Raw genomic sequence first — 18,503 nt, forward strand, 5'->3', positions numbered from 1 at the left:
TTCTACTTTTGATTGCTACCCAATTTGTGAATTGTTCTTTGCTGTTAAGTTTACACAGCAAAGAACTGTTAAATTTATTTTGTCTAAAGTTTTTGTTTTAATACTTTGCAATTGATTTTGAGAATTGGGTTTTTGAATTCCTGTGTTCTTGATAAACTTCACTCCACCTTGGCTGGCCCAGAAGTTAAGGAAGTAGGTAATTTTCTGAGAAGTCCAAAGCCCACTTTCTCCCTTTCCACAACTGCCACACACCTGCTTACCCACTGTGGATCCCTCTCCATTCTTGTTGCAGGTAGATTCCTCTTACATTATCCCTCAAACTGACCTTAACCTTTATTTATTGTAAAACTTCAATTCTATTTGATTCTACCCATTCATGTGTCTAATGTTATTATCCAGAAATTCTTAGTCTCTTCTGGGAATTGGTGGAAGTCACCCAGACACAAGACACAGGGCTAGAACCACCGACAGCTAGGATGTGGCCCCTGTGAATATATACTGACAGCCAATTTTCCTCCTCAGGATCCACCTCATCTGCCTTTGCTCTGTCTCGAGAAGAGAGGCACAGGAAGTGTGGAAGTCCCTACCCAAGTTTTCCACATTGTTGTTACTTTGTGTTCAGTCCTATAATGTCCCCAGGGCTATGTTTCATCCCTGACACACTGGGAAAGATGAGGAAAGTGTCTAGATGTCTCCCTAGCAGACAAGGAAGTGGCTGCAGTACAGAATAAGGAAGTGCATATCTAACACATTTTCGAACAGATTTATATTTAGTATTTTCTTCTACTATTTCATTTGATTTCAGCTGTAGCCATTTGAAGGCAGCCAAGCAAAAATTGTCATCTCCATGTAAATGATGCAGAGACAGAGGATGAGGGACTAGGAGATGGAGGATGCAGACCTGGATGAGAATTCACATTTCCAGAGAAGGAGGAAACTTGTGACAGTACACTACAATCTATGCCCCTTTTCCTTCCTGGGGCTGAGGCCCAGGGATGCTACTGACTAGGAGTTCCCAGCATGTCCCTGGCCTTGGCCTCTGGCACAGGATTTACTTGCAGACCCACCTTGTGACCATACATAGCATTCATGGCCGCAATTCCCTGATTCTTCACTATAAAAATTCCAGAAAGAGAAGTGACCAGGAGCCCAACTTCAGGAGCAGGAATGGATGGTAAGTGTGAGAGAGGAGAGATCTTTCCAAAGCAACAGAGCCCTCAATGCTAGCCCTGTCTGCATGCAAAATCCAAGCACGCAGTTCAAGTCATGCACTGCTTTGAACCCTGGAGATATATTTGTAGCCAGGAAAAGTCCTATATTTCGTGAATATTCCCTTCTAGGAGGTATAGAAAACTGTTAAAGACCCACACATGTAACCTGAGTCAGGCAGGAATTAGTGCATCCTCTCAAGGGCCAGTGCCTTGGAGTGGGCTCCTTTTCCCCTTGCTTCATGAGGGAGGGCTCTGCTCCCTCTTCATGAGGGAGGGAGCCAGGACAATCCCCACAGTGGGCTCACTCCCCATGAGACCCTGCCCTGGGAGCTGCCTCAGAAATGGTTCTCGAATGGAATGAGTGAGGTGGATTGTTTGGAAGACACTTGTTGGAATCACTGTGGATAAAGCACCTCCTCTGAGCTTCCTCCTGTGACGGAGTCAGGGTCAAGAGAAGGACCAAGGGTGGGAGCAGACAGGGGAGGTGGTGGGAGGGTCTCAAAGGAAAATCTGCTCAAGTCTGGAGCAAGGCAGGGCAGGGCTGTGTGGGTTCCAGAGGCCAGATGGGACAAAGTGCAGCAGCTGTGCCTACCTCAGTGCTGGCAGGCCGCAGGGAGGTCTCCAGGCATGGCTCTCCCCTCTGCTTTGCCAGAACGCCCATGATCTAAGGGCCACCCTCCCAGCACGTCTATGGAGGACAAGTCCCAAGACGATGGTCCAAACGCACCACAGGTCTTGTGTTGGGTCCCCTCAGGCTGACCCTGAAACACAGACTGGTGGGTGCAGGTAGTTGATTTGGAGGTGATCCCAGGAGGCACATGTGAGAAAGGGAGACAGAGAAGGGGAAACGCAAGGTGTCTGTTATCAACAGGTCACACTGGGGCTAGGGGTGTTTATCCTGCTGGGGAGCTCTGCGAACCATGTGACATGCACCTCTGAATTGGGTGCCCAGAGGCTGGGAGACTGGAACATTCACCTGCCTCCCTCCTGAAGAAGGAGTGTAACTCTCAGACTTGACCTTTCCCACACCACAGGGGTGTACCTGCTCTGCTGGAGGAGCTCCAATTACACGGAGAAAGCCACTAGCCAAGCTGGGCATATCGCAGGTGCATGAGTGGGGAGCTACCCAAGTACTGGTACTTGGGATACCAGCGGCAGCTGCACTCAGAAGGCCTGTTAGGTCAGGGGTTGGCAACCATGACCCAAGGGCCAAAAGCAGCCCAGTCTGCTTGTCTCCATGTGTAGACAAAGTCTTATTGGGACACGACTGCTCTTATTTATTTATGCACTGTCTATGGCTGCTTTCAACATACAAAGGCAGTGCTGGGTAGCTGAGAAAGTGACTATAAGCCTACAAAGACCAAAATAGTTACTCCTTAAATTTTTACAGAGAATGTATGCCGAAGCCTGGTCTGGGAGATGTGGACAGGATGTCCATAGCTGCTGGCTATTCTCAGCTAACACATTAGGTATACATGCACCCTGAGCATTAGTGCCAATGTCACATGGGCTGTGTGGAATCCCGAGTCCCTGTTCTGCTCCATGTGCACATCCGGTGCCCTGGGAGGCCACCCTCACTGCCCCTCTGCAGCCTGCAAGGGGCCCTGAGATGGCAGCTCAAACGCACCTTAGCTGTGTCTCTGGAAGCAACTCAGGAGGCCCAACAGGGGAGAAAAACTTACCCCTGAGAGCCCAGGAGGCTGCCCTGCTGAGAATAACTCCATCAACTGCCCAGGCCCCTCCCTCCAGAACACTAGCACACAAAGCTTCTGGAAATGCTGATGTTTAATGACCTATATTCTACATGAGGAACCTGGAGAAGTGTGGAATTTCCTTTGACAGCATCTGCATGCCCAGTCATGAATCCAAGGGAGTTGTAAATTGAAAAGAACAAACAAGTATGGAGCTGGTCGGCTACAGCAGAGCCACCTTTGGAGAATTGCCAGTGTCCACAGAGGTGAGGGCAGCCTGAGCCTGGGCCTGTGGGTGAGAAGCAATCAGGGGAACCCCTCTGAGCAGGTCTTGTTCAGGAGCTCACACTGCATTACCCAGGGCTGGGTCCTAAAAGTGAAAAAGCAGGTGAGCATCTGGGAGGGAAAGCATAGGCGAGGCATTGGGGACAGGGGCTCAGGAAGCTCATGGCTCCCACTCTGAGCAAAGGATCAATATCCATCTTGCACAATTCCCAAGCTGTCAGTTGATGAATGCGGCTCTCGTCCTCATGTGGGGCCATCCAGCCTCACTCCTCGGACATTTCTTAGCTGCTTCCAGATCTGGGGCTCCCTCTTCACTCAAGGTAACCTGTGTTAGGACCCACTTTCCAGACAGTGGCCTCCTGGGACTCCACAGGCTGGCCTGTGTGATTCATACCCCCAAGAGCACCAAAAGTCACTTTGTCTCCCCAGAGCTGCTCTCAGATGTAGGCCAATGTTTAACCTATTAGTTAATCCTTTGATGAGGGGGTCCACCTGTCCTAGGTAGGCTGTCCCCAGAGCTGGGCTTCCCCTCGTCCCCTGTCCCTGTCCTCTGGACCAGGCATTGCAGCTCAGCAGGGGCCAGGACAGGACGAGGGAGGGAGGGCAGTGGGGCCCCTCCTCAGCCTCCACCTGCCTCAGGCTCTGGATTAGAGGAGGGGGACCCTGAGAACTGCACACTGAAAGAGAGGTGATATTGGATCCCTACCACGCTCTTTCTTCAGAAGGCAGATGAAGACTGGGGAGGAAGACCAGAGAGGAAACAGCCTCTGCTCAGGCTTACGAGACTGGGACCCCAGGCAGACAAGAGCAGTCTGAAGGCCATGTGCCCTGGGTACAGGCCACTGCAGTGGCATGACAGGGCAGAGTCAGGAAACTCAGATTGGCCAGGAGCCTGCAAGTGGAGCCGTGGCTGCCTGCCCCTCTGCACTCCCCACTAAGGCACAAGCAGGGTAGCCTGGTAGAGGCTGCTGCAGGCTCACTCCTCTAAGTCTCTTTGTCAGCTGCACCTGTGCCCACACCACACCCTATGCGGCATCCACAGCTTTGTCCAGGAGGGAAGCTGGTGTCCTGTCTTACATCGTTCAGCTCTGTGCTTTCTTGGAAAGGGCAGTTGTCAATGTCGTCTTCAAATTTCCCACACCTAGTTCTCCCCAGCAGTAGCTCTATTGAGAATACTGTCTTGGATGCTATCTAATGCACACAGAGAGATTACAGTGAACATGCCCCTCTTTCTGCACCTAAATACCTGAAAGTGAAGATGCTGTCATTGTAGGGAGAGGCCCAAACATGGTACTGCATTAGGGAGCTCACTCATGGGCCTGGCATCAGTTCACTGGAGGTAAAATCTGGGGAACCTTCTCCAGATTAAGGAATTAAGAGCAAAGAGCAGGTGTGCATGGTGGGTCCTGGGGCAGACACAGGCTGAGTCAGACCCCACTAATGCATCCTCTGTCTCCAGCTTCACCTCCACCTCTCCCACGATGAGACCCAGCTTCACTCTCAGCAGGCATCTGATCCTGCAACTGCATTCCCAGAGGATGGCACCACGTGCCTGGGAGGGTGTTGGATCTCCAAGAGTTTTCAGGGTAACCTCAGCCCTGGGACAGAGGGAGCCTCATCTACAGCATATTGTCAAACCTTCCACCTGACCTCCAGCAAGAAGAATGACAGACAGCGCTCCCTGCACACAGGCACACACCCTTGGGACAATGGCTTCAAGAAATAACATCTGCCCCATTGCAAAAAGCACTTTGAAATGTTCCTTGCTCTTCTTTCCACTCAATTCTATTTCTTTCCATTCCATATCCTCCTTCCTCATAATACATTCCTATCAAAGCCCACACTGACTCAGGGACTGCCAGATTCAGGAAGCCACGTGGAAGGCTCCAGCCCAGAGAGCAGGGGGCAGAGAACCAGCCAGGGCCTTGCACAGAGTCTTTCCAGAGGCATAAGCTCTGTGCGGGGTTGGGGTCCCTCTGCCCTTCTTGCAGGATCTTAGTGCTGAAGGAGGAAGAGCAATCCCACTTCTCCCTCCTAACCAAAAGTGCTCCACTGGGAGATCATTTTCATTGTACATACCTGCAGCTCAGATAAACAGTGCATTCCTGATTGCATCCTGTAGTGACTCGATTAAAAGGAAATCATTTAGGATTAAACGCTGTAGTCTGAGAAAGAGTGTAAAAACCCCTTCGGTTCATTAAGTGCAGACCCACCAAGGAGCTCAGAGCAGGTGGAAATCAGAGAAGAGGAACTGACCACACAGCAGCCTCTCAGGACTGATGGGGGTTCCTTATTGCTTCTGAATCTGCATCTCTTTCTCTCTCTCTCTCTCTTTTTCTCTCTCTCTCTCTCACTCTGTCTCCAGTTTTCCCATTTTTCTAATTATCTGTTGTTATTTTATGTCTTTGACATAAAATTTGAAGAACTTCTCAATCTTGTTTTATGGACATTTTTAGTCCACATATTTTTTTTAACTCAGTAGCTTCAACTCTTTAGTAGTCCTTATTTTGAAGTCATTCTTCAGTTGAATAATGTCATAGAAAAGATGAAGACTGAAAAAATGTTTTAAGCACTATTAATTAGATTTGAATAAGTTCTTAGATGTTTCAAAGTAAAATGTTTTCTAAAAACTTAAAATTACTAAACTAGACATTATACCTTCCTATACTATAGACCTCAAATTTTACTTTGTTATGGACTACAAATGATAAACCAAGACTCCTTAATTAGACACCACACCCCTATCCATTATTGGTAGCAAGTAAAGGAGGGCTGGGAAGGAAAGGATGTGGTTACCAACCTTCTTCCTCTAGGAACTCAGGACATACACCAGCTTGTAGGCATATGAGTCTGTGCTCTGCAGGTGGAATGTGTGTGACACAAACTCCACCATGGCGGGGAAGTATTCAGCCATGAGTATTTGGTCAACATTGTTCTCATGCTTTTTGGCAGAGTCAGGAAAGAAGAGAGAGAGGGAAGGAAAAAGAGATAAAGAAATAAAAATATTAGTAATGAAAAAGGGCAGACCTCTAGAGACACAGAATATAAATTAATATGCATATGAAAACACCATGCACAGAAAATACATTTTAGACTAAACCGCCAATCATGATACATAAAATAATAAATTGATAAATTATTTCTTATCAAAATTAAAAGCTTTTGCTCAGTGAAAGCCCATGTGAGGAGGATGGAAAGACAAACTACAGAGTGGGAGAAAATATTTGCAAATCATATATCCATCAAATAACTAGTATCTAGTATATGTAATAAACTCTCAAAACTCAACAGTAAAAAATTTGGTTGTGGTGCATGTTCTCACTCACAAGTAGGAATTGAACAATGAGAACACATGGACACAGGGAGAGGAACATCACACACCAGGGCCAGTCAGGGGGTGGGGGGCAAGGGAGGGAGAACATTAGGACAAATACCTAATGCATGTAGGGTTTAAAACCTAGATGACGAGTTGATGGGTGCAGCAAACCACCATGGTACATGTATACCTGTGTAACAAAACTGTATGTTCTGCACATGTATCACAGGACTTAAAGCATAATAAATAAATAAGAAAAACCGAATCCTGATTTTGAGATCTATCCATAGTTACTTATAAACCTAATAAATTTATTTAAACAGCTAAAACAAAATCTGTGGTGGATCATCATGGCAGACAGGAGATGGGACTAGATTACAGCTCTAAATAGAGCAGCGTGTGGAAGTTCACACTGTGAATTCTAGCTCAGATTGACTGCAAGAACAGTCCAGCAATCCCAAGAGGATCCACAGACCCTCTCAAAGAAGCAAATTGCTCCTGCAGGACCCAGGAGACACCTCAAATACTATGAGTGCCCCAACTGCAAAAGTGGGAAAGGGAGACCCTCCTCTCTTGAACTCACACCCCCAGTGGAGAAACTGAAGGTCTGTTGGTGGGATAAGTTTCCTACCTTACCTGGAGCTGAGTCAATTTAGAGAGCAGAGTGAAATACAGGGGTAGAGGAAGAAGCAGAAAGGCCCTGGGAGCTTGCTGGGTCCCCCAAGTAGGCCATTCCTACCTGGCACCACAGGGATCCATTGGGAGGACTGCCAGAAGAGTGGTGGGGCAAGACTCCACAGGGAGTAGGAAATCTCTAGCTGAACTGTGTAACAATTTGAATGGGTGAGAAGCCTCCTGGCCAGAACTTAGGAAAGGATGCAAATCCGGTGTGTAGACTCCACAGGCAAAAGAAAGACCAAGCCCTTTTCTTTCACAGCCTGGAGGTGAGTAGCCTGGGGCAAGTTCCCAAGCTCATTTTGCCCACCACCTAGAAACAGACTTGGGGCTGTTGTGGGGGTTACAGTGGGAGTGAGACCAGCCCTTCTGTTTGCGTGGGAGCTGGGTGAGGCCTGTGACTGCCGGCTTTCCCCCACTTCCCTGACAACCTGCTTGACTCAGCAAAGGCAGCCATAATCCTCCTAGGTACACAACTCCAGTGACCTGGGAATCTAACCCCCATCCCCAACAGCAGCTGCAGCAAGACCCGCCCAAGGAGAGTCTGAGCTCAGACACGCCTAGCCCCGCCCCCACCTGATGGCCCTTCCCTACCCACCCTGCTAGAGGAAGACAAAGGGCCTATACTCTTGGGAGTTCTAGGGCTCTGCCCACCGCTGGTCCCTCTCCACACTACTGTAGCTAATGCTTTCTGGAAAGCACCACCTCTCTGCAGATGGCCAATCCACACAAAAATAGAGCATTAAACCATTAAATCTAAGAACCCTCACATAGTCCAATGTACCCCCACCCCCACCCCCACCACTTCTACCAGACAGGTGCTGATATCCACGGCTGAAAGACCCACAGACAGTTCACATCACAGGACTCTGTGTAGGCAACCCCCAGTACCAGCCCAGAGCTTGGTAGACTTGCTGGGTGGCTAGACCTAGAAGAGAGACAACAAACACTGCAGTTCAGCTCACAGGAACAAACACTCCCTTCTTTTATGGGAAAAGAGGGGAGTGCTACATCAAGTGAACACCCGGTAGGATGAAATAATCTGGACAACAGCCATCAACCCTAGACCTTCCCTCTGACAGAGCCTACCCGAATGAGAAGAAATCAGAAAACCAACCCTGGTAATATGACAAAACAAGGCTCTTTAACACTCCCCCCAAAATAACACTAGTTCACCAGCAGTGGATCCAAACTAAAAAGAAATCCATGATGTATCTGAAAAAGAATTCTGGAATTCAGTTATTAAGCTAATTGGAAAGGCACCAGAGAAAAGAGAAGCCCAATGCAAGGAAATACAAAAAACAATACAAGAAGTCAAGGGAGAAATATTCAAGAAAATAGATAGTTTAAAGAAAAAACAACAAAAGATTTTGGAAACTTTGGACACGCTTTTAGAAATGTGAAATGCTCTGGAAAGTCTCATTAACAGAATTAAACTAGTAGGAAAAAGAAATTCAGAGCTTGAAGAAAAGGTCTTAGAATTAACCCAATCCAATAAAGACAAAGACAAAAGAATAAGAAAATATAAACAAACACTCCAAGAAGTCTGGGATCATGTTAAATGACCAAACCTAAGAATAATTGATGTTCCTGAAGAAGAAGAGAATTCTAAAAACTTGGAAACCATATTTTGGGGAATAATTGAGAAAAACTTCCCTGGCCTTGCTAGAAACCTAGACATCCAAATACAAGAAGCACAAATAACACCTAGGAAATTCATTATTCAAAAAAGATACTTGCACACGCATGTTTATAGCAGCAAAATGCACAATTACAAAATAGTGGAACCAACCCAAATGCCCATCAATCAATGAGTGGATAAAGAAACTGCGGTATATATATACAATAGAATATTACTCAGCAATAAAGAAGAATAAATTAACAGCATTTGCAGTGACCTGGATGAGATTGGAGACTATTTATTCTAAGTAAAGTAACTCAGGAATGGAAAACCCAACATAGTATGTTCTCACAGATATGTGGGAGCTCAGCTATGAGGACACAAAGGCATAAGAATGACACAATGGACTTTGGGAACTTGGGGGGAAGAGTGAGAAGGGCATGAAGGGTAAAACACTGCAAATATGGTGCAGTGTTTACTGCTCAGGTGATGGGTACACCAATATCTCACAAATCACCACTAAAGAACTTACTCATGTAACCAAATATCACCTGTACCCCAATAACTTATGGAAAAATACAAAATATATATAAATAAAAAATAAATAAAAAGAACTTAAGAGCTCAAAGACAGAGCTTTCAAATTAACCCAATCAGACAAGGACAAAGAAAAAAAATTTAAAGAACAAGGCTTCAAGAAACTTTGGATTATATTAAATGGCCAAACCTAAAAACGATTGGCATTCCTGAAGAGGAGGAGAAATCTAAAAGTCTAGGAAACTTATTTGAGAGACTATGTGAAAAAAACTTACCTGCCCTTGCTAGAGATCTAGACATCCAAATACAAGAAGATAAAATAACACCTGAAAAAATCATCACAAAAAGCTTATCACCTAGCACATAGTCGTCAGGTTATCTAAAGTTGAGATGAAGGAAATAATCTTAAGAACTGTGGCACAAAAGCATCAGGTAACCAATAAAGGAAAACCTATCAGATTAACAGTAGATTTCTCAGCAGAAACCTTACATGCCAGAAGGCACTGGGGTCCTATCTTTAGCCTCCTGAAACAAAATAATTGTCAGCCAAGAATTTTGTATCCAATAAAACTAAGCTTCACAAATGAAGGAGAAATAAAATCTTTTTTGGATAAACAAATGCTGAAAGAATTTGCCACTACCAAGCCAGTACTACAAGAAATGCTAAAAGATATTCTAAATCTTGAATCAAAAACTTGAAATACACCAAAATAGAACCTGATTATAGCATAAATCTCAGAGGGCCTATAAAAAATAACACAATAAAAAAATCAAGGTACTTAGGCAATAGCTAGCATAATGAACAGAATAGGACCTCACATCTCAATACCAACACTGAATGTAAATGAACTAAATGTTCCACTTAAAAGATACAGAATGGCAGAATGAATAAAAATCCACCAACCGAGTACCTGCTGTCTTCAAGAGACTCACCTAACACATAAGGACTCAAACAAACTTAAGGTAAAGGGGTGGAAGAAGATATTACATGCAAATGAAAACCAAAAGTGAGCAGGCATAGCTATTCTTGTACCAAACAAAACAGACTTGAAAGCAAGAATAGTGGAAAAAGGCAAAGAAGGACATTATATAATGATAAAAGGATTAATCCAACAGAAAGTATCACAATCCTAAATATATATGCATCTAACATGGGAGTTCCCAAATTATTAAACAATTACTACTAGACCTAAGAAATGAGATAGACAGCAACACAATAAAAGTGGGGAACTCCAGTACTCCACTGACAGCACTAGACAGGTCATCAAGTCAGAAAGTCAACAAAGAGAAAATGGGCTTAAACTATACCTTCCAACAAATGAAGCTAACAGATTTTAAAAGAACACTCTATCCAACAACTTCAGAATATACATTCTCTTCATCAACACATGGAACATTCTCCAAGACAGAACACATGTTAGGTCACAAAACAAGTCTTAATAAATTTAAGAAAATCAAAATTATATCAAGTGTCCTCTCAGATCACAGTGGAATATAACTGGAAAGTAAATCCAAAAGAAACTCTCAAAACTATACAAATATATGTAAATTAAATAATCTGCACTTCATTAGGTAAATGATGAAATCAAGATGGAAATTTTAAAATTCTTTGAACTGAATAATAGTGACACAATTTATCAAAACCTCTGGGATACAGCAAAAGTGGTGCTAAGAGGAAAGTTCATACCATTAAATGCCTACATCAAAAAGCCTGAAAGAGCACAAATAAACAATCTAAGGTCACACCTCAAGGAACTAGAGAAACAAGAACAAACCAAACTCAAACCCAGAAGAAGAAAATAAATTACAAAGATCAGAGCAGAACTAAATGAAATTGAAGCAAACAAAAAATACAAAAGATAAATGACACAAAAAGCTGCTTGTTTGAAAAGATAAAATTGATGAGCCATTAACAACATTAACCAAGAAAAGATGAGAAGATCCAAAAAGCTCAATTAGAAATAAAATGAGAGCTATTACAACCACTATACAGAAATACAAAAGATCATTCAAGGCTAATATGAACACCTTTATGCAGACAAACTAGAAAATCTAGAGGAGATGGATAAATTCCCGGAAATATACAATCCTCCTAGATTAAATCAGGAAGAAATGGAAACTTTGAACAGACCAATAACAAGTAGCGAGATTGAAACAGTAATAAAAATAATTGCCAATGAAAAAAAAAATTCAGGACCAGATGGATTCACAGCTGAATTCTATCAGACATTCAAAGAATAATTGGTACCAATCTTATGGAAACTATTCCAAAAGAAAGAGGAAGTGGCAATCCTTCCTAAATCATTCTGTAAAGCCAGTATCACCCTAATACCAAAACCAGGAAAGGACATAACAAAAAAACAAAACTACAGACCAATATCTCTGATGAACATAGTTGCAAAATCCTCAACAAAATACTAGCTAACCAAATCCAGTGGCATATCAAAAAGATAATACCCATAATAAGCGGGTTACCACTCCTTAGTTCCATATTTATGCTATGAGGAGGTTCTATAGGTGAAAGATCTCTACAAGGAAATACCAGGGATGCAGGGATGATTTAACATACACAGGTCAATAAATGTGATACACCACATAAGCAGAATTACAAATGAAAATCATATGATCATCTCAGTAGATGCAGAAAAACACATTTGACAAAATTCAGCATCTAGGCACAATCGGCCTAGATGGGACAAGGTAATAAGAGCTATCTATCACAAACCCACAGTCAACATTATGCTGAATGGGGAAAAGTTGAGAAATGCTTCCCCACTGCTCAGGAGGGGGTGAATTGAACAGGTGAGGAGTGGCCCACTCCCACCATGGGAGACAAGAATCCTAGCAGTGGGAAACCCCAAGCCCCCCACGGACACTTGACATGGCAGGGACTTGGCAGAGACAGTAACTACTTAGAGAGGTGGCAGGGGCAGAACTCCAGCCTATGTGGAGCTGAGAGAGCTTGGTAGGGGAACATCTGTAGAGGAATACAGCCAGGGGTCCCCATCCTCCAAGGCTAGTCATGCTCCTCTAGCAGATATTAGTCTTAAGGTGACGGTCAGACCCAGACAGAGCAAGGTGGTCTTGTCCATGAGATGGGGCCAGTCTGGCCATGCCTGCTTGCAGCTCTGATGCCCAACCAGAGTGCTCCCCCGGGGCCCTCATCGTAACTCCTTCACTGGTAGGCTGCACCTGACCATTGGAGAGCTTCAGCAGACTGGTCCCCACCCACTTGCAACCTCCTTCTGCTACAGCATTCCCCCACCACTTTGATGGCTTCTGCTCACTTTGATCTTTTCATTGCTTTGCCAGCACCTATGGGCAGATTTTCCCTCCAATCTCCTGCCTGTGCACTGATGTGCACACACCCTGCCATGCCACTGCTGCCATGTATACACACCCCAATGGCACACCACTGCTGATGCACGGGCACCCTGTCAAACTGCCACCAATGGCACAAACAAGCACACAGATGTTGGCAGCCCTGCCCTTGCCACGCCACTGCCACCACTGGTGCAAGCGTGTGCACAGAAGCCAGCAATCCTACTTTCACCAGCTCCCCACCCTTACCATGCCCCGGAATGTATGCAGGAATGCTGCCACCCTGATCCCCCCAGTGCTGTATTTCAGCTGATACATGTGCACCCTGCCATGCTGCTGCAGCTGCTGGCACACACAAGTGAGCATGGATCCTGTTGCCACCACCCCAACAAAGAGCTTTGGCCAGCACTGTTCATTGGACTGTTGTGGCCAACAGACTGGGAACACCTCAGCCCCTCCAGCACAGCAGTTTTCTAACATCAAGGGGTTAGAAAACAAAGTCAGGGACCTGGTACTAGTCACCCAGATTAGCATATGCAGCCCAGGAGTGCTGAGAAATGAAACCAGGTGACTGAACCCACCTTATAACACAATCAAACAAGGGCATCATAAAAGATAAGAGTAAAACACCCCATCTAAAGGACAGCAACTTCAAAGACTGAAGGAACATCAGCCCACAGAAAAGATAAAGAACCAGTGCAAGAACTCTGGCAACTCAAAAGGCCAGAATGTCTTATTAATTCCAAAGGATTGCACTTGTTCCCCAGTGATGGTTCTTAACCAGCCTGAAATGACTGAAATGACACACTTAGAATTCAGAATATGGATAGGAATGAAAATCTTCAAGATTCAGGAGAAAATGGAAACCTAATCCAAGCAATCTAAGGAATACAATAAAATGATCCAGAGGCTGAAAAACCAAATGGCCAGTTTAAGAAAGAACAAAACTGATCTAATAGAGCTGAAAAACTCACTTCAAGAATTTCAGAATACAATCACAACCATTAACAGCAGAATAGACCAAGCTGATGAAAGAATATTAGAACTTGAAGACTGGTTCTCCAAATTAAATCAAGTACACAAAAATAAAGAAAAGAGAATAAAAAATAATGAATAAAACCTCCGAGGAATATGGGAATATATAGAGACCAAATTTAAGACCCATTGGCATCCCTGAAAGAGAAGAAGAGAAAGCAAGCAACTTGAAAAACATATTTCAGGATGTCAACCATGAAAGATTTCCCAACCTCACTAGAGAGGCCAAAATTCAAATTCAGGAAATGCAGAGAACCCTTGCAAGATACTATACAAGACGACCAAACCCAAGACATAGAGTCATCGGATTCTCCAAGGTCAAAGAGAAAGAAAAAAGTGTTAAAAGCAACCTTTGCGAGATACTATACAAGACAATTCAACAAGAAGACATAACTATCCTAAATATGTATGCACCCAAAACAGAAGCACCCAAATTCATAAAACAAGAGAGAAGGGGTAGGTCACCTACAAAGAACACTTCGTCAGGCTAACAGTGGACCATTCAGCAGAAACCCTACCAGCCAGAAGAGATGGGGGCCTATATTCAGCATTTAAAACAAAAAAAAAAACAGATTTCAACCAAGAATTTCATATTCAGCCAAACAAAGCTTCATAAGTTAAAGAAAAATAAGATCCTTTTCACAAAAGCAAATGCTAAGGGAATTCATTACCACTAGATCTACCTGACAAGAGTTCCTTAAGATAGTGCTAAATATGGAAAGGAAAGACCATTACCAGACACCACAAAAACACACCTAAGTACATAGGCCATTGTCACTATAAAGCAAATACGCAATCATGTCTGCATGATAAACAGCTAACAACATAATTACAGGATCACATCCACACATATAAATATTAACTTTGAATATCAATGTGCTAAATGCCCCAATTAAAAGGCACAGAGTAGCAAATTGGATAAAAAAGCAATATCCAATGGTAGGCTGTCTTCTAGAGACCTATCTCACATGCAATAACACCAATAGGCTGAAAATAAAGGGTTGAAGAAAAATCTATCAAGCAAACAGAAATCAGAAGAAAGGAGGGGTTACTAGTCTAATTTTAGACAAAACAAACTTTAAAGCAGCAACATTCAAAAAAAGAAAAAAAAAACCAAGAAGGGCATTACATCATGTTAAAGGATTAAATTCGACAAGAAGACCTAACTATCCTAAATATATATGCACCCAACACAGGAGCAAATTTATAAGACAAGTTATTAGAGACATACAAAAAGACTTACATAACCACACAATGATAGTGGGAGACTTCAAAACCCATTTGACAGTATTATACAGATCATTGAGGCAGAAAACTAATAGAGATATTCTGCACCTGAACTCAACTGTCAACCAAATAGACCTAACAGATATCTACAGAACTCTCCACCCCAAAAAACCAGAACATACATTTTTCTCATCTGCACATGGATATACTCTAAAATTGACCACACAATTGCCATAAAACAATTCTCAACATATTGAAAAAACCAAAATCATACCAACCACACTCTCAGACCACAGTGCAGTAAAAATAGAAATCATTACTAAGAAGATCACTCAAAACCATACAATTAGATGAAAATTAAACAACCTGCTCCTGAATGACTTTTGGGTAAACAATGAAATTAAGGCAGAAATCAAGAAATTCTTTGAAACTAGTGAGAACAAAGATACAACATACTAGAATCTCTGGGACACAGCTAAAGCAGTGTTAAGAGGAAAGTTTATAGCACTAAACATCCTAATCAAAAAGTTATAAAGATGTCAAATTAACAAGCTAACATCACACCTAGAGGAACTAGAAAAACAAGAGCAAACCAATCCCAAAGCTAGCAGAAAACAAAAAATAACCAAAATCAGAGCTAAAATGAATGAAATTGAGATGTGAATTACACAATCAGAAATGACAAAGAGGATATTACCTACAACTCCACAGTAATACAAGAAGCCCTCAGAGACTACTACAAACACCTCTATATACACAAACCAGAAAACCTGGAAGAAATGAATAAATTTCTGGAAACATACAATCTCACAATATCAAACCAGGAAGAAATTGAATCCCTGAACAGACCAATAACAAGTTCCAAACTTGCATCAGTAATGAAAAGCCTACCAATGAGGAAAAGCCTGGGACCAAACAGATTCACAGCTGAATTCTACCAGATGTATAAAGAAGAGCTGGTATCATTTCCACTGAAACTATTCCAAAACATTGAAGAAGAGAGCCTCCTCTCTAACTCATTCTATGAGTCCAGCATCATTCTGATAACAAAACCTAGCAGAAACACAACAAAAAAAGAAAAATTCAGGCCACTATCTTTGATGAACATAGATGCGAAAATCCTCAACAAAATACTAGCGAACCAAATCTGGCAGTACGTCGAAAAGCTAGTCCATCACACTTAAGTAGGCTTTATCCCTGGAATCAAGTTTGATTCAACATACACAAATTGGTGAATGTAATTCATCACATAAACAGAACAAAAAATATATAAACCCAAATGATTACCTTAATATATGCAAAAGAGGCTTTCAATAGAACTCAACATCCATTCATGTTAAAAACTCTCAATAAAATAGGTATTGAAGGAACATACCTTAAGATAATAAAAGCAATATATGACAAACCCACAGCCAACATCATACTGAATGGGCAAAAGCTGGAAGCATTCCCCTTGAAAACCAGCATAAGACAAGGATTCCCTCTCTCTCCCTCCTGTTCAACATAGTATGGGAAGTTCTGGCCAGAGCAATCAGGCAAGAGAAAGAAATAAACGGCATCCAAATAGGAAGAGAGGAAGGCAAACCACCCCTGTTTGCAGATGACATGATTTTATATCTAGACAACCCCATAGTCCAAAAGCTCCTTCAGCTAATAAACAACTTTAGCAAAGTTTCAGGATACAAAATCAATGTACAAAAATCACTAGCATTTCTGTACACCAACAAGAGCTAAGCCAGGAGCCAAATCAGGAAGACAATCCCATTCACAATTGCCACAAAAAGAATAAAATACCTAGGAATACAGCTAAGATCTACATTGTAGATCTCTACAATGAGAACTACAAAACAATTCTCAAAGAAATGAGAGATGACCCAAACAAATGAAAAAAAATTCCATGCTCATGAATAAGAAGAATCAATATTAATAAAATGGCCAAACTGCCCAAAGTAATTTACAGATTCAATGCTATTCCCAACAAACTACCAAAGACATACTTCTCAGAACTAGAAAAAACTATTTTAAAATTAATCTGAAACCAAAACAGAGCCTGAATAGCCAAGGCAATTTTAAGCAAAAAGAACAAAGCTGGAGGCATCGTGTTACCCAATGTCAAACTATGCTACAGGGCTACAGTAACCAAAACAGCATAGTACTGGTACAAGAATAGACACATAGACCATTGGAACAGAATAGAGAGCCTAGAAATAGGGTCACACACCTCCAGTCATCTGATCTTCAACAAAGCTGAAAAAAAAACAAGTAATGGAAAAAGGACCCCCTATTCAATAAAAGGTGTTGGGATAACTAGTTAGCCATATGCAGAAGATTGAATCTGGACCCCTTCCTTACACCATATACAAAAATCGACTCAAGATGGATTAAAGACTTACATGTAAAACTCAAAACTATAAAAACCCTAAAAGACAACATCAGCAATGCCATTCTGGACACAGGAACTGGCAAAGATTTCATGATGAAGACACCAAAAGCATAGGCAACAAAAGCAAAAATTGACAAACAGGATCTAATTAAACTGAAGAGCTTCTGCCCCGCAAAAGAAACTGTCAACAGAGTAAACACACAGCCTACAGAATGGGAGAAAATTTTTGCAAACTACGCATTGGACTAAGGCCTAATAGCCAGCCTCTACAAGGAACTCAAACAAATTTACAAGAAAAAAGAATGCATAACCCCATTAAAAAGTGGGCAAAGGCCATGAAGAGACACTTTTCTAAAGAAGACATATATGTGGCCAACAAGCATATGAAAAAATGCTCAACAACTCTAATCATTAGAGAAATGCAAATCAAAAACACAATGAGATACCATCTCACACCAGTCAGAATGGCTATTACCAAAAAATAAAAATAAATAAAAAATAAAAAAACAGATGCTGGCAAGGTTGTAGAAAAAAAGAGAGCACTTATACACTGCTGGTAGGGATGTAAATTAGTTCAGCCATTGTGGAAAGCAATTTGGTGAATTCTCAAAGAACTCAAAGCAGAATTACCATTCAACCCAGAAACCTTATTATTGGGTATACAGACAAAGGAATATAAATCATTCTACCATAAAGACATATGCACGTGTATGTTCATCACAACACTATTCACAATAGCAAAGACAGGGAATCAACCTAAATGTCCATGAACAGTAGACTGGATAAAGACAATATTGTACCTACATAGTAAATAATACTACCCAGCCATAAAAAAGAATAAGATCATGTCCTTTGTAGCAACATGGATGGAGCTGGAGGCCATTATCCTAAGCAAACTAACACAGGAACAGAAAACCAAATACTACATGTTCTCCCCTATGAGTGTGAACTGAGTACACATCAACACAAAGAAAGGAATAAGGGCCTACTTGAGGGTGGAGGGTGGAAGGCCAGGGAAGAGTGAAGATAAAAAAAATACCTATCAGGTACTGTGCTTATTACTTTCGTGATGAAACAGACTGTACACCAAACCCCCTAACAGGCAAATTACCTATAAAACAAACCTGTCTGTGTACCCCTGAACCTAAAATAAAAGTTAAAAAAGAAAACAAAATGAGATACCATCTCACACTAGTCAGAGT

At 42.4% G+C, this 18,503-nt stretch overlaps 1 pseudogene; it reads right to left on the minus strand.

Moving 5' to 3' along the window:
* Window positions 1–3,208: 3,208 nt before the first annotated feature.
* Window positions 3,209–6,101, minus strand: LOC101178149 (annotated as a pseudogene).
* Between the last annotated feature and the right edge of the window lie 12,402 nt (window positions 6,102–18,503).

The sequence above is a fragment of the Nomascus leucogenys genome, chromosome 13 (genome assembly GCF_006542625.1).
Source record: "Nomascus leucogenys isolate Asia chromosome 13, Asia_NLE_v1, whole genome shotgun sequence".
Taxonomy (NCBI): domain Eukaryota; kingdom Metazoa; phylum Chordata; class Mammalia; order Primates; family Hylobatidae; genus Nomascus; species Nomascus leucogenys.